The following is a 25,000-nucleotide window of genomic DNA, read 5'->3' as shown; positions in this document are numbered from 1 at the left end:
GGCTGCCGCCTCCGAGCGGCCGATGCCCGCTCCGCGTGCTGCACAGCGGCGTGGTGATGCCGTGTCTGACCAGACGCACCGGGTGAGTACTGTAGATACACAGGGTGTTAGTGTGAATGGTGTGAGAGAGAGAATGTGAGCGAAGATGAGAGAAGTGTAGTGGGTGAGGAGGAAGAAAAAGAAAAAGAAAAAAAACAAACAGGTGAAGGTGTGTCTGGGGAACAGACAGGTGAGATTAGGGACACACAGGAGGGACAGTCAGGGGAGACAGGTGAGATTGGGGACACACAGGAGGGACAGTCAGGGGAGACAGGTGAGATTAGGGACACACAGGAGGGACAGTCAGGGACAGCAGGGGAGACAGGTGAGGTGCAGACTGATGAGGGTAATGAAACGGTAAATGACACGGGTGAACAAAGTGTGAGGTGGAGTGAACAGGTGGAGGAGGTAGTGGAGGAGGAAGTGATGGAGGAGGTGGAAGCAGCAGTTAAATCTAAAACTGCTGCCAAACGCAGGAGGAAAACAAAAGATACCTCCAGTGAAGCTAAGACAAGCAGAGTGAGTGAGGAGAGTGTGAGGAAGGTCTGCACGGAGGGCAGTGAGAGTGATGAATGTGTGTCGGATGAGAGTGAAGTTCCCAACTTCAGCAGCAGTCAGCAAAGACAGCTCTATGCTGCTGATAAAATTAAAAGTTTCCTTAAGCAAACGAAAAACCAGCAGGGTGTAAAAATAGAAGAGTTTTTTCCAGACTTGGTTCTGTTCTGCTCCTCAGTCAGATTTCATAACAGCCAAAAAGAAGTGTCTGAAATCACAGTCCAAGAGGGTTTTAGACTGGAGAAACTTGTGCTTAAAGCAAAAAAACAAATATGTCTTGATGATGAATTATGCTCCAATGTTAATTAATTTATTGTTTATTATTTTTGCTTTTAACATCACACTTAATATGGATGTTTTTAAAGTTGGGAGTTTAAATGTAAATGGAGCCAGAAATGTAACTAAAAGAGCCAGTATTTATGAAACCATAAGAATGAAGCACATTGATGTTTTATTTTTACAAGAGACGCACACTGACAGCAGCAACGAGGCCGACTGGAGGAGAGAGTGGGAGGGGGAAGCCATCCTGAGCCATGGCTCTTCTCTGAGTGGAGGAGTGGGCTTCCTCTTCTCCACAGCTTTCTCTCCGCTCTCACTGGAGGTCAAGCATTTTATCGAGGGGAGGCTGCTTTTAGTCAAAGCTCGGTTTGATCATTTTACGGCTGTTTTTATTAACCTGTACGCCCCAACAACCGCTGCAGAGAGAAAGATCTTTTTAGAAAAGGTAGGTGGGGTTTTAAATGACTGTGCATCGGAGGATTTTTTATTCTTGGGTGGGGATTTTAACTGTACTGCAAATGATTTTTTAGATCGTAATCATGCAGAGCCGCATCCAGCTTCCCAGCATGCTCTGGGGCGGCTGGTCTCCACCCATGGCCTGGTGGATGTATGGAGAAGGATGCATGCAGACTGCCGACAGTACACATGGTCCCACCTCAGAGAGAGTAGGATCTCCTCAGCCAGATTAGATCGTATTTATTGTTTTAAACAACATTTTAATATTTTTAAAGTGTGTAATATTGTTCCTGCTGTTTTTACTGATCACTCTTTGGTTTTATGTCATGTTTTTATTAGGGATGTGAAGCCGAAAAGTGCCTACTGGCATTTTAACTCGGTTTTAACTTCTGACAAAAAATTTAGAGAGGTGCTTATTTATTTTTGGGATACTTTTAGACAGAGAAAGGGTGATTTTAGCAGTCTTAGGCAGTGGTGGGACCATGGTAAGACAGAAATCAAGCTTCTATGTCAACAGCACACCCTCAACGTCACACGTGACATCACCAGATCTATGCAGGACCTGGAGAGTGATATAGTGGAACTAGGAAAATTAAGTGAGTCCACAGGAGATCGAGGACATTTTGAAGTCCTCAAAATCAAAAAGCTAGCTTTAGCCGACCTGCTGGACGTTAAAGTACAGGGTGCACTGGTCAGGTCCCGATTCCAGACCATCTCGGAGATGGACGCTCCCTCTAGCTTCTTCTTCGGCCTGGAGAGGAAGAATGGACAGAGGCGGGTAATCCACACACTGCTTTCAGACACGGGGCAGGAGATCATGGAGCCGAGGCAGATCAGAAGGCGAGCCGTAGAGTTCTACTCCTCCCTCTACTCAAGCGAGTATGAGGAGCAGGAGGCTCTGCAAGAGGAGTTCCTGAGTGGGCTACCTCAGGTCTCTGCGGAGACCAACTCCTGTCTGGAAGCGCCCATACAGTTGCAGGAGGTCCACGCTGCCCTGCAGAATATGCAGGGGAGACGTGCCCCAGGCATTGATGGCCTCACAGTTGAGTTTTTTAAAGCCTTCTGGGACATTTTAGCACATGATGTTTTAGATGTTTTTAATGAAAGTCTGTCCTCTGGCTCCATGCCCATGTCCTGCCGCAGGGCGGTGGTTACGCTGCTACCAAAAAAAGGCAACCTGCAGGACATTAAAAACTGGCGCCCTGTGTCTTTGCTCTGTGTGGATTACAAGCTTCTGTCCAAAGTCTTTGCCTCCAGGCTGGGGAGAGCTATGGAGCAGGTCATCCATCGGGACCAGACCTACTGTGTGCCCGGCAGGTCCATGGTGGACAATGTCCACCTTATTCGTGATGTTTTGGAGGTCTCCAGCTCGTTGGGGTTTAACACGGGTCTGATTTCTCTGGACCAGGAAAAGGCTTTTGACCGCGTTGAACACAGCTTCCTCTGGAAAGTAATGGGGAAGTTTGGGTTCAGCGCTGGTTTTATAGCCAAGATCAAGGTGTTGTACAGTGAGGTTGAGAGTGTGCTGAAGTTTAACGGCAGTCTGTGTGCTCCTTTTAGAGTGTGTAGAGGCGTCCGGCAGGGCTGTGCTCTGTCCGGGATGCTCTACGCACTCTCCCTAGAACCCCTCCTCTGCAGACTACGCAACAACATTGAAGGTCTGATTTTACCTGGTTTTAGTGAGAACATGGTTTTATCTGCTTATGCTGATGACGTCATTGTTTTTATTAAGAGCCAGCATGAGTTAGACGTTTTAGAAAACACTGTTTCTGGTTTTAACATTTTATCTGCAGCGAGGGTGAACTGGAAAAAAAGTGAAGCCCTCGCTGTTGGTGAATGGCATGACGGTCTCCCGGTTCTCCCCCAACATCTGGCCTGGAAAAGAGACAGCCTGAAATACCTCGGTATATTCCTCGGTAATGAGGTCATGGTGCGGAGAAACTGGGAGACCGTCATGGAAAAAATTGAAAACAAAATGAATAAATGGAAGTGGCTACTCCCTCAGATGTCATATAGAGGTAGAGTTTTAGTCTTAAATAACCTTGTTGCATCCCTTTTGTGGCACCGTTTAGCTTGTGTGGACCCCCCGTCAGGTCTACTGGCTCAGATACAGCGGAAGATGGTAGATTTTTTTTGGGGGGGGTCTACACTGGGTGCCACAGGGGGTGCTGTTTTTATCAAGAGAGGAGGGAGGACAGGGCCTTGTCCACCTGGCCAGCAGAACGGCCACCTTCAGGCTTCAGTTTATTCAAAAGTTTCTGACAGGGCCGCCTGACTTGGTGTGGAGGAACGTGACCAGCTGTATCCTCAGACATGTGAATAAACTGGGGCTGGACGCTGCTCTGTTTTTAACTGATCCTAAATTTTTAAAGTTAAGTGGGTTTCCTCCTTTTTATCAGGGCGTTTTTAAATCTTGGGCCCTTTTTAACTGTACGTTGAGTGATGGGTCTAACTCTCTGCACTGGTTGTTGAAGGAGCCTTTGATCAACGGGAGCAGACTGGACATCTGCAGCGGGGTGCCCGGGCTGCTGGCAGCCCTGAACCGATCCGGGACTCTGAGCCTGCAGCAGCTGGTGGAGGCAGCAGGGCCTGAACTATCGGGGGCCGGGGCTCTGGGCTCTCTCCTGGGAATGACCTCTATCCGGGTCACACAAAGTCTCCTGGCCTTATGGACACGAAAGCTGAGCGGCAGAGAGAGGAGACTCCTCATGGAGTACAGCCGGGGAGAGGCTAGGCCAGATCCCACAGACCCGTTCCCAGAGATCCACCTGAGCCCAGAGTTTGGAGAGGAGACCGGCCCCCTGCTAGCTGTCAGTAGCCCGGGCAAACTCACCCTGCACGGAGCAGACAAAGCAACATTGTACCAGAACTGTGTGAAAGCCATAAACAAAAAAGGACTGAGTGGCAGACCCCCCACTGTCTGGAATGACAGGTTGGGGGGGGGGACATCCTCGTCCCCAGTGGAGAGTTTTATACAAGCCTCCCCTCAAAAAACGGACCGCTGACCTCCAGTGGAGGATTTTACATGGTGCTGTCGCCTCCAATGCTTTTATCTCTGTTCTTAACCCAGCTGTTCTTAGCCAGAGCCTTTTCTGTAACCTCCGAGAGACTGTGGACCACATGTTCACTGAGTGGAAGAGACTCACAGAGTTCTTCTCTCTTTTAACATTGGTTTTTAGTCTTTTTAATGTAGTTTTTACTGAGAAGGTTTTTATTATGGGAGCTGCCTACAAGAAGGCACAAAAAGAAAAATGGCAGCTCCTGAACTACCTTTCAGGTGAAGCTAAAATGGCGATTTATATAAGCAGAAAGAACAGGGTGGAGAACAGAGAGGGGCAGGAGGCCAGGACAGTCTGGCTCTGTAACATCAGAACAGAGAGGGGCAGGAGACCAGGACAGTCTGGCTCTGTAACATCAGAACAGAGAGGGGCAGGAGACCAGGACAGTCTGGCTCTGTAACATCAGAACAGAGAGGGACAGGAGACCAGGGCAGTCTGGCTCTGTAACATCAGAACAGAGAGGGACAGGAGACCAGGACAGTCTGGCTCTGTAACATCAGAACAGAGAGGGACAGGAGACCAGGACAGTCTGGCTCTGTAACATCAGAACAGAGAGGGACAGGAGACCAGGACAGTCTGGCTCTGTAACATCAGAACAGAGAGGGGCAGGAGACCAGGGCAGTCTGGCTCTGTAACATCAGGGCCAGACTCTGGTTAGATTTTAGGTTTTATAAACACACTGGAGACATTGATGCTTTTAAACAGCGTTGGTGTTTTAATGAAATTGTTTGTTCTGTTGTTGATGACGAGCTGGTTTTTGCACAAGTTTTTATCGGATGATATTCCTTTTTTTTTTTTTTTTTTTTAAATCAAATACTGAGATTTTAATGAATTAGCACTTTATTTCATTGTGAACATGCACAAATGATAAATATGTAAATAAAGTGTTTTTGTAAAAATCAAAAAAAAAATCTCTGTCTCTCTCTCTGTCTCAGTCCGACAGGTTGCATTCTCAGCCTCTCTGCTGGCTGGAGGTAAATCAGGTAACCTATATGTTGGACCCCTCTTCCTCGGACACTACCCTGATCTTCAAACACGTTGTCACCAACATTGGAAATGCCTACAACTCAACCACAGGTAGCTCTGATATTCTAACAATACATTTTAGGGATGCCCTGATATGAACATTTTGGCATAATACCAATATTTAGCGATAATTATATTTATTCAATATGATCTTTATAAAACAAGTTTTTATCATAATTATATTTTGTATGTACTTAAACACACGTAAACACTGTGAATTTGTCAAAGTAATGTATTTCGTTTTTGCAAAACATTTGGAAAATCCCATGAATCATAGATTATTATTCTAAGTGTCTGACAACATTATGGGATGGATCCTTACAGAGATAGACCTTTTAGTTAAAGAGTAAGATCCTTTTAGTTTAACATGAAACAGCCCCGAAATCACCTTCACCAAACCCACCAGACTCCATGTAAATAATCAGGACTTTTAGTGTGTATAGAGCCAGCATATTTCCACCAGACTCCATGTAAATAATCAGGACTTTTAGCATGTATAGAGCCAGCATATTTCCACCAGACTCCATGTAAATAATCAAGACTTTTAGCGTGTATAGAGCCAGCATATTTCCACCAGACTCCATGTAAATAATCAGGACTTTTAGCGTGTATAGAGTCAGCATATTTCCACCAGACTCCATGTAAATAATCAGGACTTTTAGCATGTATAGAGCCAGCATATTTCCACCAGACTCCATGTAAATAATCAGGACTTTTAGCATGTATAGAGCCAGCATATTTCCACCAGACTCCATGTAAATAATCAGGACTTTTAGCATGTATAGAGCCAGCATATTTCCACCAGACTCCATGTAAATAATCAGGACTTTTAGCATGTATAGAGCCAGCATATTTCCACCAGACTCCATGTAAATAATCAGGACTTTTAGCATGTATAGAGCCAGCATATTTCCACCAGACTCCATGTAAATAATCAGGACTTTTAGCGTGTATAGAGCCAGCATATCTCCACCAGACTCCCATGTAAATAATCAGGACTTTTAGCGTGTATAGAGCCAGCATATTTCCACATGTAAATGGGTGAATTAAGGGTTTATTTCAACCAAGCCAGAGTGCTTACTTAGCTAGCTTGCTTATTCTACTATGTTTTAGCTTTTAATGATGATGATGATTTAATGCTTTAGAAGATGAGCCAAAACAGCCGACTGGTGAACTGCAGCAGTGCTGGCTCCAGAGACGGATAAGCTAACATTAACTAACTAGCCAGCCCTAACGTTAGCTTATGCAGCTTCAGAGGAGCTGCAGTCTATTCTCCTCCCAGCAAAGAAGTCTGCAGCGGCGGGGAGCCCGGGGGGTGAGCTAGGGAGGGACCTGGGTTGAACGACATGTTTATTTCAACCGGCCACCGTCAGCCCAGCATAAAAATACGCCAGCTCAGTCAGTGTCACTGCCCGCTGAGCAGCTTGTTCTTCCGAGGCAGACAATTAAATTAGCTTAATAAAATCAGCCCAAAAAATCTCTCAGCCCTACTACTAAGACAACGAATAACACATTTGAACATAAACAATAGGGTTCTACCCATACTAACTACCAAAAGCCGTCTTGGTTCATCTTTCCACTGTTCCAACAATCACCACTCCGGTTTGGTTGAAATAAACCCTTAATTCACCCATTTACATGTGGAGATATGCTGGCTCTATACACGCTAAAAGTACTGATTATTTACATGGAGTCTGGTGGAGATATGCTGGCTCTATACACGCTAAAAGTCCTGATTATTTACATGGAGTCTGGTGGAAATATGCTGGCTCTATACACGCTAAAAGTCCTGATTATTTACATGGAGTCTGGTGGAAATATGCTGGCTCTATACACGCTAAAAGTCCTGATTATTTACATGGAGTCTGGTGGAGATATGCTGGCTCTATACACGCTAAAAGTCCTGATTATTTACATGGAGTCTGGTGGAGATATGCTGGCTCTATACACGCTAAAAGTCCTGATTATTTACATGGAGTCTGGTGGGCTTGGTGATGGTGATTTCGGGGCTGTTTCATGTTAAACTAAAAGGATCTTACTCTTTAACTAAAAGGTCTATCTCTGTAGGGATCCTTTCATAATGTTGTCAGACACTTTGAATAATAATCTGTCTGTCAGGAGCAACAACAGAACTTTTAGTTGATAGTTTGATGATGTATTGTGCATCCCTAATACATTTCACTGATATATTGCCGTTCAAACAGTTTCTTAAATTTCTATTTGTAAAATGACAAAAATAAACATCCAACAGGTGTGTTCACTGCCCCGGTGAGAGGAGCGTACCACTTTGAGTGGTGGGTCACTTACGACGATGGCGGCCACGCTGCAAGTGCTGTGTTGGTCAAGAACTCAGAGAATGTTTTCATGGCATGGGAGAAACAGGGGAGCGCTTCTAATGGTGTCACGCTGTTGCTGGAGGTGGGAGACGTCGTGTTTATGCGTCTGTTGGCTAACACTGTGGCGCGTGACAACGAAAATCACCACACCACCTTCAGTGGTCATCTGCTGTTCACCATGTAAGACAGAAACAGCAGCTCTGTGATAGTCACACAGGTTGTTGTTGTCTATTACAAGTCTTCATAACACTTCATAGATTTGATCTGATTTTTATCTGCATCCAAATAATAATAAGTAATAATTGCTGACAGGAATCTTTTTTCCTTCAAATATAAACTGGTTAATGTTTCTGATTCTCTCTTGTTTCTGTCCTTTTAATCAAATAATAAACATATATCATTGCAATTACATCTGTGAGCATTTCTTTAATCTGTTTGTTTCAACTTTAACTTATTGAAATCAGATAATCAAATTCAACATCATAGCAGTATAAAGAAACAGAGAATGTTGAGCTGTTGTAACATATCAACTCTGTATGATGTCCTCATGAGATTCTCTGGACGTTGGACGGTTCAGTCTCACTTTCTAACATCAAGACACAACAGGAGATTTATAAACTTAAATAAGTAGTTTTGGTGCCTAAATCTAACCAAACTGTGACTGTTTCACAGCATTAAAGATGTCATTTTAGGAGTTTAAATCATGTCTCTAGATCAGCTGGTCCACTCAGTTAGAACTTCAAATCAATTTCCAAATATCAAATTGTTGGTTTCACAGGTACTGGGAGCAAGTGGCCTATAACATTTACATTGTTGTTATACTGGCCGCCGTTAGAGGGCGCTCCCTCAAAAGACAAGAGGTTTGTTGCCAAGCAACCGCGGCCTCGTCAGGTCTTGACTGTCTGACCTCATTCACAACGACACGCGGCGTGAAGAGAGACATAATCAGACAAAAAAGAAAACTGGACCAAGAGAATCATGTCTTCAGGCAAGATGGGAAACTATTATTATAGTTAATTAGTTAATAAATGATCTTTTTACAGAATTCAAAGATCAACATTTATAACTGGAAACAATATCAGGAAATAGTTATTGAATATATATATATATATATATATATATATATATATATATAATAACATTATTGAAAGATGATTTTTATCATTACACTGAAATAATTGTGTATCACTCAGGAATAGGGGTGTCTTGTTTCTGTGTTAAGTTCATGAAATTAATAGAAAAATAGCTAAATGCATTTGAATATAAAAAATAGCCATGCTGGTTAAATTAACTTTGATATTTTGTTGTTTTCATTAATTTAGTAAACCGAGCTATACTTGGCTAACTAAATGATAAGGGTTACAGTATCCTACTGGTGTGTGTGTGTGTGTGTGTGTGTGTGTGTGTGTGTGTGTGTGTGTGTGCAACCCAGTCTCACAGCAGTTCGTGAAATATTCACCTAATTTAATCTATTTATTCGTGTAAATGAGACGTTTATCTGTTTTTTTTTGTGGTGTCATCACGTTTTTTAAACTAATGTATTTCAATGGGAAGCATATTTCGTGATCACAACACGATTCTAATATTTAGATGTTATCATGTTATTCATTTCTTTATTTAAATAATATTTTGGTCTTATTACCGGTGAAATATTACAGTATGCTGTAAGAGAGAACATTACGATATGGGCAGAGCTGGGTGCATTCTTAGCCCATATCCCACAATGCAATGCGGGCATTCATAACAGAGAATCAGACAGTGATCAGCAGGTCTTTAACACCAGTATCGCTTCAATGTACATATTTAATCAGTGGTTTGGTCACCAGCAACAACACGTTGCTCAGCTTTGTTCCAGTTAGTTATACACCGTAACAACGTTTAAAAAAATCAGCAGCATACTCCGGAAGATGAATAAATGTTGATTAAAACAAAAAGATTTGTGCTGTGATCACGAAAGATGCTTCCCATTGAAATACTTAGTTTAACAAAACGTTCTGATCATCACCAAAAAAACAAAATAAACATTTTGTGTACACAAATCAATAGATTAAATTACGTGAACATTTCAAAAACACACACACAGACACACACACACACACACACACACACACACACATACACACACACACACACACACACACACATGCAGACACACACTCACACACAAACACACACATACACACACACACACACACACACACACACACACACACACACAAAGTTATAATTATAAATGTACATACTGTAACTACACTTATGCATAGCCATATTCTACTGCATCTTTCACACTAGTAGAAAGAAAACATTTATTTGACTTCACTTTGACTATTTGTGTCTTAAATTTCTCCAATAAATCACGTAGTATTTCCAACAGCCCCATTGTGACGGGGCGCATGGCTGCCGTCACGCTAGTGATGCGCTGCCTATTTTCTCTCAGAGACTGAATGTAAATGTTGCCTGTATAGGTTCATTTAGTGTGTTCATATGTTCTGTTAATTACCACACACTGTTGTCAAATAATCTGTAAACCTAGTAATTTATTAAATTCCTCACAGTTATCCCGTAGCTTTCTTGTGTACACATTTAACATTTAACATCTAATATTGCGGTGATTTATATGCAATTGCTACAACTATCAATACAGCATTCTCTGATTGTATAAGACCATGCTATTTATTTCTTCACAAACATGACAGTTTATATTAACCACGCAGCACATGTCTTTTGTTAAAGGGGTGATAGAATGCAAAACTGATTTTACCTTGTCATAGTTGAATAACGACAGTTCGGTGAGTAAACAGGACATACATAGAAGCTCAAAATCCCATTGATACCCCTTTACTATGCAAATCTCACATTTTGAAACTGCCGCTGAAAACGGGCGAATCTGAACAAAGCTAAAAGTTGACGTAAGTGTGACTTATGCGAGATGTCTCTGGTATCACTCGGAGCCAGTCGAGTTGGTAACAGCCAGTTTATTCAGCCTCTGCATTTACAATGGAAGACAACAGGGTGTGAATGCTCATCTCAAAGGACAACAGCTAGACTTGTGCTGGACTTTTCCCACAGTATAAAACAACAGTAAATATCTCAATACAAAACATTTCACCACAGACTACAGCAACATACAACATACTGCAACGTATCTGCATTTACAATGGAAGACAACAGTGTGTGAATGCTCATCTCAAAGGACAACAGCTAGCATGCTCTGTCTGGAAAGACGGCACATGTAGGTGCTAGTTAGCATGCAGAAAATATTTTTCGAGTGGTTAAACATGAATAAAACAGCTGGTAACTAAATACAACCATTGCCAAATTACCTTCAGACAATTATTATATCTAACCAAACAAACTGGGGTAACTTTTAAGTGCTTTTCAAGTAGTTAACACTATATTGTCCACAAGCATTCACAGACATGTTACCTCGTTGGAAATCCTCCGCTGTTGTGAGGAATTTCCCATAATGCTGCGCTACAACTACTCGAAGCAGGTACGGCTTTTAACAGTAGATGGTGTAGTTGTGCCAATTTAGTAGAATTTAACCTGAACCCATTCAACTATGTTACATAAGCATCTCAACTCCTAGTCTTTGTCACGCCCCAACATTTGCACAGGCTACACCACTGACCTGAGGTCAGCTTAGTCTTCTGAATCTAGCTAGGTCATGCAGATCGCCAGAGGTCCGCTATTTAATTACTAAATTCACTTCTGAGACTTTTTTATGCGAGAAATCAACTATGTAGAGGTCAAATATGGGCCGTTTTACGAAAATTGATGGCTAATTGTAAATTTTGTCTGCCTGTGTGCCGCAGTTCAGCAGGAGCTCAGCATGCTACGTGACAGCAGCCGGTGCTGCCTCGCCGCCCGGCGTGTCCTACTTCATAGACTCGCTGTGAGCTAGCTGGATCTCTGTCACGAAGGGAAGCCAGCGGCGCTCCATACCCGCGCAAAGTCACCGTTTTTGGGTTACTGGACTACAAAATGCCGAGGCCCTGATGGAGCTCCAGGGCCTGCAGCTAGCCGCGATCTTTACCCATAGGATTGAAGAGACAGTAGCAGCTAACGAAATCCCTAGCTAATGTTCACAAAAATGCATTAAATTGAAATCGGACACCATTGTTAGCTTTATAAGACCTTGGGGTATATGTTATATAAGTGGCGTGACGAAATTCAAACTGTAAATATACTCTAGTTATGCCGGCAGCTGGCAGCCAGCCATCCAGTAACCAGGGAAACGGTGACTTTCACTGGGTATGGAGGTTGCCGTTTTCTCGTCAGACTGTGTGGAGCTCCTAAAGTCTGACACTTCTTACCAAATTTGCAATTAGCCATCATTTTTCGTAAAACGGCCCATATTTGAGCTTTATATAGTTGATTTCTCGCATAAAAAGTCTCAGAAGTGAATTTAATAACAAAATAGCAGACAAACAATGTATAACTTTGCTTTGTCTAGTTTTCAATGGATGTGTATGTGATTCGCTCAAACCAATCAGCGCGCAGCTCATCTAAATATTCATGAGCAGACCATATTTGGAAGAAAAGCTCTTGTTCCAAATAGAGCCATATTCACAGGGTAGTTAAGGACCCATAAAATAGCATTCGAGCAATTTTCAGCCCAACCAATATTACATACCCTATTAGGAGACCTTAAGGAACAGTGTAAAATACCCTATATAATCATACTATCACCCCTTTAACTATGTGTATTCATTGAGTTTAGAAGGTAACAGAGGGTAACATTTAATCTTTGTCTTACCAGCATGTGCTCTCTTTGTTATAAATCAATCCTCAGGTTTAAATGAGGTTAGGACTTCCAGGGTAACAGGAAGTTAACCGTAATTTTAAGTAATACATTTATTAGCCAACAAGATGTCTTGTGGCTTTGTCTAAGTGGAATATTAATCATGTAAATGATATTTTGTAAATGTTTAGCTTTATAGCTATATGTATTTTGGCTGTATTAAGCTTTATTTGTCTACTCACCTGAGCCACCCCTGTCTTATACTGTGGTGTTGGTATGTTCCAATTTGAGGGGCGGGCTTCAGGCTTATATAGACTGGCAGTGTCTGTTGCTCTCAGAGTATTGACTTGATTTAAGGTCAATTAGGAAACAGTTGTATGTTGGTATTGTCTGCTTGTTTTGACTCCCAAGTCAATTTTACTTTATTTTCTTAACAGTACATTTTTTGTTACTTTCCTTAATTTTTGTTAATTTTTATATTATCATTCTTGCCTCCGTGGCCTTAATTGGGGAAAAAATAATAAAAATCCCATTGTTTCAACCTCATCTCCGACTCATCCTGAGTGTTTACATCTGCTCAAGACTACTCTTCGACATCTACCCTTAAAATTTTGGTGGCAGTGGTTTACGGATAACCAGTGTCCAAGCTGCACTCGGTGTGTTGCGATTGATGATCGTGCCAGAGGCACGGCACCTCCTGGAGTTGGTTCAGTGGCCGCTTGACGTTCTTCGTGAGGGTTGGGAGGAGGACGCTCCTCACCAACCAACCTACGTCACGAGTGGTGTCCTGACGATGCGGGGGAGGCTGGACCAGCTGAGCTCCGGGACCCGCCTGTGATTGACCCGGGCTCCGGCATGGTACAGGACGTGGGGTGAACGGACGGTGCGCTGTCTGCTGGCGAAGTGGAGAGGCCCTTTCAAGCGGTGGGCGCGGACCGGGTGATAGGTGGTATAATCCACGTCTGCATAAACTTTAATGTATTTTCATATTTCATATCATGTAATGTGTTATTGAAAGAATCTAGGTAAAAGTTCAGAATGATGTTATGCAGTCTTATGCGTGAGACGCTGGATCCGATCCAGATGTTGGTATAGGAGAATAACAGACAAAAGAGGCCCTGATTGAACAGCTGTCAAGATGTGTTATGTTTTCTGTCATTCTATAGCTGAATAACAAGTTTAGGCACAGTTAACCTATGACCTTTGGTGAGGCCTACATGAAAGTTGTGTTTTGTAGAATATGAGAATAACACAGTTGTTATGATGAGATCATGTATGAGTTTCCAAATGTAAAGGTTTTCAAGATCTATAAGACGGTCGGGTCGAGAAAGATTCGAAGAGAGTACTTGGTCTGTGCCATGCTGCATGTACCTTGTGTTCTCCCTCATGAGAATTTGTTCAATATTGAATAAAGCTGCATTTACTCTGAAATCATCGAAGTCGTCATCTTTGCGCATCTCCATCATCATTTCCAGAGAGCACCATCTCTCACCGGGGATGAGGTAGTAGGGCTGTCGGAGCGGTGTTTTCCTACTGTGGGTGGCGACTCGACCTACCCCTCCGTCACCTACTTGGCAACTGCACGACGGGAGGACTTGCTGAAAATCGTCCCCAGGGGCCTGTTTCGGGATCAGCTGGGGCGGATCGACATCATCACCCACGGTGTCCGGCTGGCTTCTCCGGGTCTCATCGGGCTGTCCACCACCAGGGTTCCAGCGCGACTTATCCCCTCGCTGGAGCAGGTGGTGTTGGTGATGCTGGAGATGGAGATCACACGGCGTGTGGTTTGCAGTCGTGCTGGTTTGCTGTGGGGTATGTGACTGGAAGGGACGACGTCATTGCTTCCTGAGATGGACCGGGATGCTCTCTCTTAAGGGGGGGGGGGGGGATTCTGCAGTAATCAGTAGCATTTTTACAAGAAACAAACATTCTTACAGAAATAAAAAAATAGAATCACAAATCATCAAATTTAGCAACAAAACTAAAGTAAAAAAACAAAACAATTACTGGATAAATTGCTATTGGGGAAAAAAAACATTTACGTGTTACGTACACACACACACACACACACACACACACACACACACACACACACACACACACACACAGTGTGTTCAGTGTTTAAATTCCCAGTTTGTGAACAGAGATAACATGGTTATAATAGGTAACATAGATACTTGGCTAACTAAATGATAAGGGTTACAGTATCCTACTGGTGTGTGTGTGTGTGTGTGTGTGTGTGTGTGTGTGTGTGTGTGTGTGTGTGTGTGTGTGTGTGTGTGTGTGTCTGTGTGTGTGTGTGTGTGTGTGTGTGTGACTACCTGCCTTTGTTATTTGTGACTGTTATATCATTGGTACAAGACATGTTTCAGCAGCTACCAAATAAAACTGGAATCTATTCAAATATTTGTTCTAAATGGTGTGATCATTGGAGCATCTAAAGCCTACAGCTCATATTACCCAGTACAGTAGGTGTGTCTCAATATCTGTTGAAAGATCCTGCTAACCCATTTAAAGAGTAACCACTGCACCTTGGATTTCATTTCATTAATCATTCATTGGATATGTTTTTAGTGTTTACTCTGTACCATTTATATTTTATTATATGTATGTATGTTATCAATGTGTAACTTTGCTGCCTTTTTTGCCAGGATTTATAAAGGTCAAATATAAAATAAATTAAAGCTGCAAGCAGCGTTAGACGGGCCCTCGCACATCCTTGCGCGTCAGGGTAACTGGTGAAACAAAGGTGAGACATGGGACTCATTTAACCCATCCACCACCCCAACCTGTGTCCTGATGCAGAGCTCCAGTCTTTAATACTACTCCCTACCCTCATTCTACGTTATCTTCCAGCAACGTGGTCCAGCAGTGGTGACTCTGTGAGCCCAGTGCATCTCATACAGACGCTCAAGGGTGCCTTGTTGGTCGGTATCAGACTGAGGGCCACTGACCAAGCTGCTGTATTTGACAAGTTAAGAGTGAGAACCGGTTGAGAATGTCAGATATTACTGCAAAACAGACAAACTATAACTAAATAGATTTTTTTTCACTAGTAAATGTTTGCATCATTATCATCATCTGGAGGGCATGGATGAATGAACTGCATGAAGAGCAAACAAAAGAATGAGTGATAAACATCGTCATATGTACTGTAACAACACAAGCTGACAGAGGCAACCTGATCTCTCCATCTTTCTGTTTAGTTTCATGTTGTCTGAGGACAAACTTCCTTGTTGAAAGCAATCATCCAGAAAACAGGATCTGTTACAGGACACCTGAGGAGGTGAGGAGAGGTAAACAGCAGCGCGAGAGGGAAGTGGATTCGAGGAGGGTAAAAGAGAAGCTCGCTGCTATATGACCACTCTGAGTCAGACTGACTGTATCGTATTGACTTATGGCTCAAACACGCAGGTCTGTTCTGGGATTATCACGCTTGATGGTTGCATGAAAGTCCTTTTTTTACAAAAGTAATTGTGTGCACATCCCACCTTCTGTCAGGTGCAGGACAAATGAAAAATACTAAAGTGAAAAATGTAATGTCCGCAACACTGCTTTAAACTCCCATATTTAATATAAAGGCAACATGTTGACCCTACTGGGTCTTCTTCAGGCAAAAGAAGAAGAAGACCCAGTAGGGTCCAAACATTGCCTTTATATTAAATATAGGAACCCCTGCTATAGTTGACTAAAAAGAGGAATAAAAAAATCATCTTTTGGAAATTGATCTTAATGTCTTAATTGAAAAAATTTGGAAAAATTCAACCTTTGAGAACACCACTTTGTGAATGAATAATGTATCATAAATAAATAAATGTTCTTCCTTAAAATACAGGGGGCATAAGTCAGTACACCCCTATGTTAAATTCCCATAGAGGAAGGCAGACTTTTATTTTGAAAGGCCAGTTATTTCATGGATCCAGGATACTATGCATCCTGATAAAGTTGCCTTGGCCTTTGGAATTAAAGTAGCCCCCACATCATCATATACCCTTCACCATACCTAGAGATTAACATGGTTTTATTTCAGTTAGCCTAATAGCTGGTTTGATTTGCATTGAGAGATGATCTTATGGAAAGTACCCCATGCCAATCTCTAGGTATGGTGAAGGGTATGTTGGATCCAAACAAATGTGCATAAACTGATCTGGTACAAAAGAACACATGTGGCCAGCCAGCACTCAGAGACAAAAGACTCAGAGACCATGTGGTCTTTCAAACAGAGGGTTTGGGCCTACATGTAAATTCTACATCCCTTGCTCCAAACTCCTAAATGAAGAAAAGGAGATAAGAAGGCCACAAAATGGCTGAATGACCACGAAGGAGTGGCCAAAGTAGTCAAAACTCTAAGAACTACAGCCGTGTAGTTCACACCTTTTCAGAGATCTCTGGATCCCCATTCGCTTAACGGACCCTGAACACAGCATGCGGTCGGGGCCTATAAAACCTTTGGACACACCTTTTTTCATCGTCTTTGTCATGGTTTCGGTGTTTTTTTGTATTATGTTCCATTTCTGTTACCTGTATTATTGATTTCTGTATGTTCCTGTGTTGGTATATTTATTCTGTATATTTATCTTCCCTGTTGTGTTGATGCATCCTGTTTTGTGTATTGTGGTCTGTGTATATTTTGTTGTGTATTTTTCTGTTGTGTATTTCCCTGTTCATGTTCTGCTTCCTGTTTTATTTTGATAGTCTGTTTTCTATCTTGTCATGCCTAGTTTTACTTTCTGTGTTTCCCGCCTTTGTTGATTGTCCTGCCCCGTCCTGATGTGTTTCACCTGTTGTATCACCTGTCCCTCATTTGTTCATTACCTCATGTATTTAACCCCTGTGCTCCCTTTGTCTCTTGTTAGATCATTTTGTGTCCGTTTTGCGTCCTTGCCCTGCTAGTCTGAGTCAGTTTGTATGTGTCTGCATCAGCTCCTGTTAGTTTCAGTGTTTCCTGTTTTTGTACTTCCTTGGTTTTTTGGATCCCTTTGGATTTTTCTGGACTTTGTATTTTTGCCTGTTTTAGCCTCAGGTCTCCCTTGGTTTGTTTTTGTTCAATAAATCCCTGAGCTCCAACCTTATGCCTGCCTGCCTGCCCTCTCCTTGCATTTGGGTCCGCTATCTTCCCTGCAACATAACAGTCTTCCACTGCAACCCCGTTGCTGCAGGGAGTGTGCAAGCTCTCTGCAAAATTACTTCCACTTCTGGACAAAGTGGATTTATTTCTAGGTGTTCTGAAGAACACTACTGGATCCTGGAAACACATGTCGTGTTTAAACACTGCAGAGAGAACAACACGTTCTCTAGAAGGAAATCGGACACCGTTGTTTCTTCAAAGTCGACTCTGGCTGGTTCCCCGCTGTCCCGGGGACCAGCAAGTTTCTCCGTGCCGCTGACGAGCGACACAGATCCGTTCTGTTTTTTCTGTGGAAATCTATGGACTGTAACAAACGGACTGAACACACAGTAAGAAGGGTTAAGGTTTTCTGGGCAGAGGAATAGTGTGTTTATTAATGTGTAGAGGCATAATGTTGCCATTGTTTACCATTAATGTGATCGATTGATGAGCGCTACTGTTGCGCGTGTGATTTATTAATCTATGATGGTGACTGCTGGGTCAGATCTATTTCTGTGAATGTTCTCTGATCACGGTGCATTGTTGATATGTTGTGTTGAATATTGCAGCTAGTTTGTTAAAACTATAATTGCAACCTGCTAACTCCCCTTTCACAGAGTATTAGTTATTGTACTGAGTGAGATAATCAGGTTTTTCAAAGTGTCTTTCCTTTCCTACCGGGTTTCCTTTCCTCTGTCACTAACACACATACGCGCACACACACACACACACACACACACACACACACACACACGTACGGACATACAAACGCCCAAGTGAACAGCTGGCCAACAGCGAGTCACGTATGTTGAATAGCTACACAGCTAGCTGATATAAGCGGGGACATTCTTATTGCATGCAGTGTCAGCTGTTTCAGGGTTTTCTTGAAGGGCAATTAACGCTTTCCATAATAAGATTTACTGTTGAAACTTGTGCAATGTCTTTAGCCATCCAACCAATGAGTGAAAGCCCTGATAATGTTCTTGCCATGTTTATAAAATCAACCTCAACTGCTAAACTTATCTTCTTATCTTCGACACTCAAATACCTGGTGGCCTCAGTGGTGAAGCTATGAGACTTTGGATAGCATGTCTTTCTTATCAGGGACTCTGAGGGCTTTTTGACATCTGTCTTTGTGTCTGCTCTGAAGGTAGATGTTGTTATCCTACCACTTCTCTGATCAAAACAGGTTTGGGACTTAGACTGTGCTTGAGTCTCCTCTACAATATCACTCTGAAAATATGATTAAAATGGTTTCATAATTACATTATTATGTGTGCAACTGTATACATTTAGTCTAACAACATACACATACAGTACATGTTTCCGTTTATATTTGATTATTATCTCTAAGCTCTTGGCTTCATTTATTCTAAACAATACTCTAAAATGATGTACCTGTTCTTTTGTCACAGTTATGTGTTCAAACAATGCTACTGTCTTGTACCTCTGCTAGATTTTCCTCCCTTGTCTGCTTGTCATAAAGAGTTGTGAGGGGTTCTGGTAGATCTAGCAGGACAGCTTTTGGTACATATGATACTGCGTAGTCTGTTCCAACAGAGAGGTCTGCTGGCTGTATGATCTGTCCCTCTTGTGTACAGCTTTTGGAGAGGTTGTTGTAAAGTTGGGCCTGCTCTGTATGGGTCAGAGGTGGGAAAGCTGGTGGTATGGCAGAGTGGCCTTTGGATGATCTTTGTTTTTTGCCTCATTGTGTGTGTCTTTCCTGGTTATGCTGCCATACCCTGAACAACACAGCTGACATATGGGAGCAGCACTCACCCAGTCCAGCTGTGCAATTTTAGTGGGCTCCTAACACAACCCCATCATTCCTGACAACCACCCATGGCTTCAACTGAGGATCATTCAGTCTCTGGGAATGACTTACCAGTAACAAAGATGTACAGGTAAGTACAGACTAGCTAACGCTAGCTAGCTATACAAGTTATAGCACTGACTGCATTAACGTCACACTTTAACTTACCCTTCCAGTGACAACAAAGCAATTTTTAGCCGGTAGAGTCCAGAGATATTGATATTGATCTCAGATCCAGCTGATTGCTAAAAAATAACTCCAAGAGCATTATATGGATCACTAATGTTTAATCGATCAAGTTCAAGTCACACCTTATTACTAACACACACACACACACACACACACACACACACACACACACACACACACACACACACACACACATTAACCATTTATTTTTGTCCACATAAAGAAAATGATACAGGGATACAAATATTATGGATGCAGTACAATACAAATGCAAACCCATGGACCAGTGGCATGCAGCAGGTCTTCACAATATCACTTAATAAGCACAATACTCAGTTATAGGGTATAATTAGCAACATCTGCACCATATGTGGCGGCTGCCAATAATAGCAGATATGGCACAGTGCTTTGAAAGCTCTCTTTTTGGCCATCCCAAGTGGTTGCGGCCCTCTTACTACCAACCTGTGTGTGTGTGTCCTAGGCTACCAAATATAAACATGAGTAGTATGCACGTATAGTCTAGCTCTGAGATTGTGTTTAGGAGTGGTTGGTATTTAACTACCTTGGTGTAGAAAGCCTCCTCCATGCTAGAATCAAATATGCAGTCTACTTCCAAAATGTACACCTCACTGGACTCCTCATTGATAATAACAACATCCGGTGTATCGGAAACCAGTTGTAGGAAAGTACTAGAGGTACTACTACATGCTGAAACATGGATGGTTTTACCTGAGAATGTTTATACATTCTTACTGAGAGTGGAAAATGGTTTGACATGTCTTCCACTATGAGGTCTACTATTCTGTCATGACGTGCTATGTGCATTCCTTTGTAGGCATGGCAACCATTTAGGATGTGTGACAGTGCGTCAGTGATATGTTCTGAGGTGTGATGCAAGCAATGAGGGACCTGAGTTGTGGGAAACCAGATAGAGAGGTTGAGTCTGGTAAGGAAGACTTGTAATCTGGCTTTTACTGTAAATGTGAGAATGTCCTCATTGAGTGCAGTGTTCTTGAGGATTGAGTGAGACAGAGTGATCAGCAAAGGGAAGAAATGCAAGTTTTCACTGAAGTTTCAGTCCAGTGTTGTTGTTGAAGTTGGTGTGAGTCCATAAGAGTTCGCCGGGCACCTGCAGATGTTAGCAGGTGACTGTGACCACCATATGTGGCTGTTGCCTTGATGGCAGTGAGAGGGTCTGTTATAATGTCCTCTGAGACATCACAGTCCTAGAGTTACACCGCACCAACTCCAGTGACACTCCTGTTCGGATGCAGAGGTCATTGACATCTGGCCAGTCTGACCAGATTTTTTCTTTTGAATCCTAGGAAGTTGGGATCCAACTCCCTGGTCAATAGGACCTTGCGTCTTCTTAGGTCCAGGAACAGGGAGGATGGAGCCAGCTCCCTAACATCTTTGTCGTCGATGTTCAGCATGTTCAGAAGATGGGAAATCCGCATGCTGGTGTATATCCATTCTATGTTTGGTACCCCCAGTCCCGCTTCCCACTGGGGGTGAAAGATAATGTCAGGGGTGCTGTGTGTGTTGAGTCCAAACCACTTCCACACTAAGCTCACTGTTTTGTTATTTATTTCACTCAGGACTTTCTGCTGGATGTGACTGTTGGAGAACAGAATTTGCATTTTTGACAGTGCTACCTCTCTGATAGCCTCCAACTTCATAGTCAGAGGCAGTGGGCATCTGTCAATCAGGTCCAACCTTGATGTCATCTCGGAAAAGATGGTGTTTACTTGCTCCTTCCATTTTCCTGCAATGTTGATTTTGTGTCCAAGGTAGCTGTATGTCTCATGAAAGGAATATACACGTATGGATTTTGATGCTATTGTGAACTCAGGGCATTTATCAGTTTTTGAACGATACCATCGATTCCCTCCACTCCTCCTCTGGTACAGAACAGCACATTTTGTCTCCTTAATCTCCAGACCTGACCATTCCAGAAAGGAATCTGTCCTGGCGAGCATGTTTGTAATTATACTCACCATCATCGGCATAGCCCTGAACAACTGGGTTGGGGGAATTGGCATGAGGCACACTGACACATCCACTTTAACCATTGGTTAATGGCAATTAAAAAATTAACTGCGCTCCATTAACAGTCTTAAGCCTATTTGAGGTGAAGTTGGCTGAGTAAGCTGTTTTACTTCTATAAAGGAGCCTCTGTACACATTTGTTTATTATGTCAATGAACAGTTAATGAAGTCATCAATCCCTGTGTTAAGGCACACACACACACACACACACACACACACACACACACGGAAACGGACACGGACACACATACACAGAGTTCTTTGGAAGTCACACCTTATTACTAACTAGTAGTCACACCCTTGTTCCGCAAACTTATGTTAACATATCAAGTGTGACAATGTAAATTAAGGCGAGACACTACAGGTGAATAGGCTAAAATTTTTAAATAATAGATATCTCCATGAAACTTCCTCAGTTGATTACTTACACAAGTATATAAAAAAAATGTATTACAAGTTTTTGAAATGTTTATGTTTAATTATGCAAATTAGGCATTTTCTCATTAAATATGCGCGATTTTGCATATATTTTCGGTAGATAGATCTGAACATATGATAAAGCCAGGTGCAAAATTATTTTTTCATTTTGTTTACACACAAGATGAAAACAAAATTACAGAGGGATTTCAGGATATCTGCTTTCATTACCTAGGAAATCAAAATATACTGTCCATAGCCCTAAAAAATCGATTTTCGCCATGTTTTTTAGCTTAATATTTCACATAAATCAGGCCAGGAATGATTTATTAACAAATCCCTCTGTAAATATCTTCAGAATACTACTAAGTGTATAACTGGAAAGTTTGGTGTACATAGGTGCTACATAGGCTGAGATGTTTATACTGGAGAATGACAAAAAACTCATTTTGAGGAAACGGCATTTAAAGATTTAAATAGTGGAATTTAATAAATTTGTATTGGAAAAATTGCTCAAACACAGAATAAATGCTCAGGCCCTTAATGATAATAATATAGAATATTTCAAGCTCATGAAAATTGATTATTTAATAAAATGGCAGGCATATAAGGCCTACAACTGCAGTAACTCAATGAATTAACATTGGCGTATCATGAACAAAGTTGCAGACAAAACCCACGCTGGACAGGTGTATGGACACAGAACAAGACCAACAATGGATGTCACAGCTTTTTAAAGTCTAACTGTCCATTCCAGCACCATATGTATTTTAGCTGTGCTTAGACTCTTGCACCTATGTTTTACACTGGCAGCTGTGACGGCCTCAGCTTTTCAGGTCCTGAGCATATCAGTTTCTCTCATTGAATTGACCGTCACAACTGAGCTCTGAAGCCACAACTTCTCCATAACAGAAAGCATGACAGAGGCACCTTCATGGCCATACTTGCTGCTGCTCCAGCTTACTTTTCCCACAAAACAGTCCCCTCAGTCAGCTGATGGTGAAGATAACTAACCAGAACCAGTCCCCTCAGTCAGCTGATGGTGAAGATAACTAACCAGAACCAGTCCTCTCAGTCAGCTGATGGTGAAGATAACTAACCAGAACCAGTCCCCTCAGTCAGCTGATGGTGAAGATAACTAACCAGAACCAGTCCTCTCAGTCAGCTGATGGTGAAGATAACTAACCAGAACCAGTCCCCTCAGTCAGCTGATGGTGAAGATAACTAACCAGAAACAGTCCCCTCAGTCAGCTGATGGTGAAGATAACTAACCAGAACCAGTCCTCTCAGTCAGCTGATGGTGAAGATAACTAACCAGAACCAGTCCCCTCAGTCAGCTGATGGTGAAGATAACTAACCAGAAACAGTCCCCCCAGTCAGCTGATGGTGAAGATAACTAACCAGAACCAGTCCCCTAGTCCGTTCAACGGCTGCCCATTGGAAGGAGATCGCCCAGAGCTTCTGGGAGATGTGGCAGTTCCCCAACTGTGTGGGGGCAATAGATGGGAAGCATGTGCTCATCCAGGCACCACCTCATTCCGGCTCCCAGTATTTCAATTATAAGGGAACCTTCTCCATAGTGCTGCTGGCGGTCGTGGATGTAAGATACCTTTTCAGGGTGGTGGATGTTGGAGCCTTCGGGCGAAGCAGTGATGGAGGCACCCTTGCAGCTTCTGCATTTGGAGCAGCCTTGCGAGGAGACAAGCTGGGTCTTCCGGAGGATGCCCTCATCCCTGGCGCTGAACACCTGGGGCCCATGCCTCATGTGTTTGTGGGGGATGAGGCTTTCCCCTTGAGGTAAGTGTTCTATTTGATTTGTATGAAGTGCATATACTGATTTAACAGCGTCATTCACATTGTCATTATGTATTGTAGGATTTTGAACAGCACTGTGTTAAACTATAATGTATCATTGGATATTATTAGATTGTCATGTCAACAATGTATTTTGTAGAAATTGTAATCTTGATGCACATAGCCACATGTCCTTACATCATCATTTTGTGTAGGAGGAATTTACTGAGGCCCTATCCTGGAAGGGACCTCACCCAGCCAAGGAGGACCTTCAACAGCCGCCTGTCACGTGCTAGGAGAGTGGTTGAGAATGCCTTTGACATCCTTGCTGCACAGTGGAGGATCTACCACCGTGTCATTGGAGTGAGCCCTGAAAATGCGGATGCCATTGTGAAGGCAACAGTGGCTCTGCACAATTTTCTGCGGTGGAACTCCCCAGTTGCAGCTCCCTGCCCATCAGAGGCCATCCCCATCCCTGCTCTACAGAATGTAGGGAGAGTTGCCACCAACAACGCCACCCAAGAGGCCATAGCCACACGGGAGGTTTTCAACACCTACTTCTCCTCTCCTGCTGCGGCAATACCTCGGACCACAGTGGCCTGACGTCTTTGCAACCCACACCTGCTGCTTCACTTCTACGGAAGAACACAAAGGCTCTTTTAAGAGCCACTCTCTTATTCTTTAAAAAGCTGTTTTCAAAGTGTCCATATTAAATGACATGATGAGCTGATATAATAACAAGGACACATTACTTCAATCACATCTCACTCACTCATCCACCCCCAGAATATACACACATCACATGCAGTCACTTCTGTGACGTTTATTATGTAACATAAATAACACACACAACAAAAGTTAACTAATGGTTACCAGATCTATAAAAAATAAATGCAATTAATTCTCTGCCTGTCATTTGCAGACCTGTGATGTGAGTGCAGCTGATGTGGAAAACGTGGAACACAGGAAGGTAACTATTTGTGAGTGAAAACATATAAAGAAATAGTGGTAATGTGTAGTAGTGTATGGGGCATGTCAAGAAAACTCTGCTCTATGCAGAGTAGCGAGAAATTCCATCTGCACCTCACTCCTCTTCTCCCTGGGCAGGTTTCGGAGCCATGGGGCTAAGCTCAACAGA

General features: G+C 42.6%; 2 protein-coding genes and 1 pseudogene across 5 annotated transcripts in view; 2 read left to right on the top strand and 1 right to left on the bottom strand.

Annotated features, from left to right (window-relative positions):
- Positions 1-25,000, top strand: part of LOC116034141 (hemicentin-1-like) — a 1,482,957-nt gene that overhangs the window by 1,070,175 nt on the left and 387,782 nt on the right. The window contains exon 36 of the mRNA XM_035993823.1: positions 19,506-19,509. The gene's annotated coding sequence lies outside the window, so the exon portion shown is untranslated. The remainder of the gene's footprint in view (positions 1-19,505; positions 19,510-25,000) is intronic.
- Positions 1-25,000, top strand: part of LOC116034899 (gastrula zinc finger protein XlCGF49.1-like) — a 390,500-nt gene that overhangs the window by 311,836 nt on the left and 53,664 nt on the right. The gene's annotated exons all lie outside the window — the stretch shown is intronic.
- Positions 1-25,000, bottom strand: part of LOC116034906 — a 399,592-nt pseudogene that overhangs the window by 335,481 nt on the left and 39,111 nt on the right.

The sequence above is a fragment of the Sander lucioperca genome, chromosome 17 (genome assembly GCF_008315115.2).
Source record: "Sander lucioperca isolate FBNREF2018 chromosome 17, SLUC_FBN_1.2, whole genome shotgun sequence".
In the NCBI taxonomy this organism is placed as follows: domain Eukaryota; kingdom Metazoa; phylum Chordata; class Actinopteri; order Perciformes; family Percidae; genus Sander; species Sander lucioperca.
The sequence above is the reverse complement of the archived record's forward strand: the minus strand, read 5'-3'. Positions and strand labels throughout refer to the sequence as shown.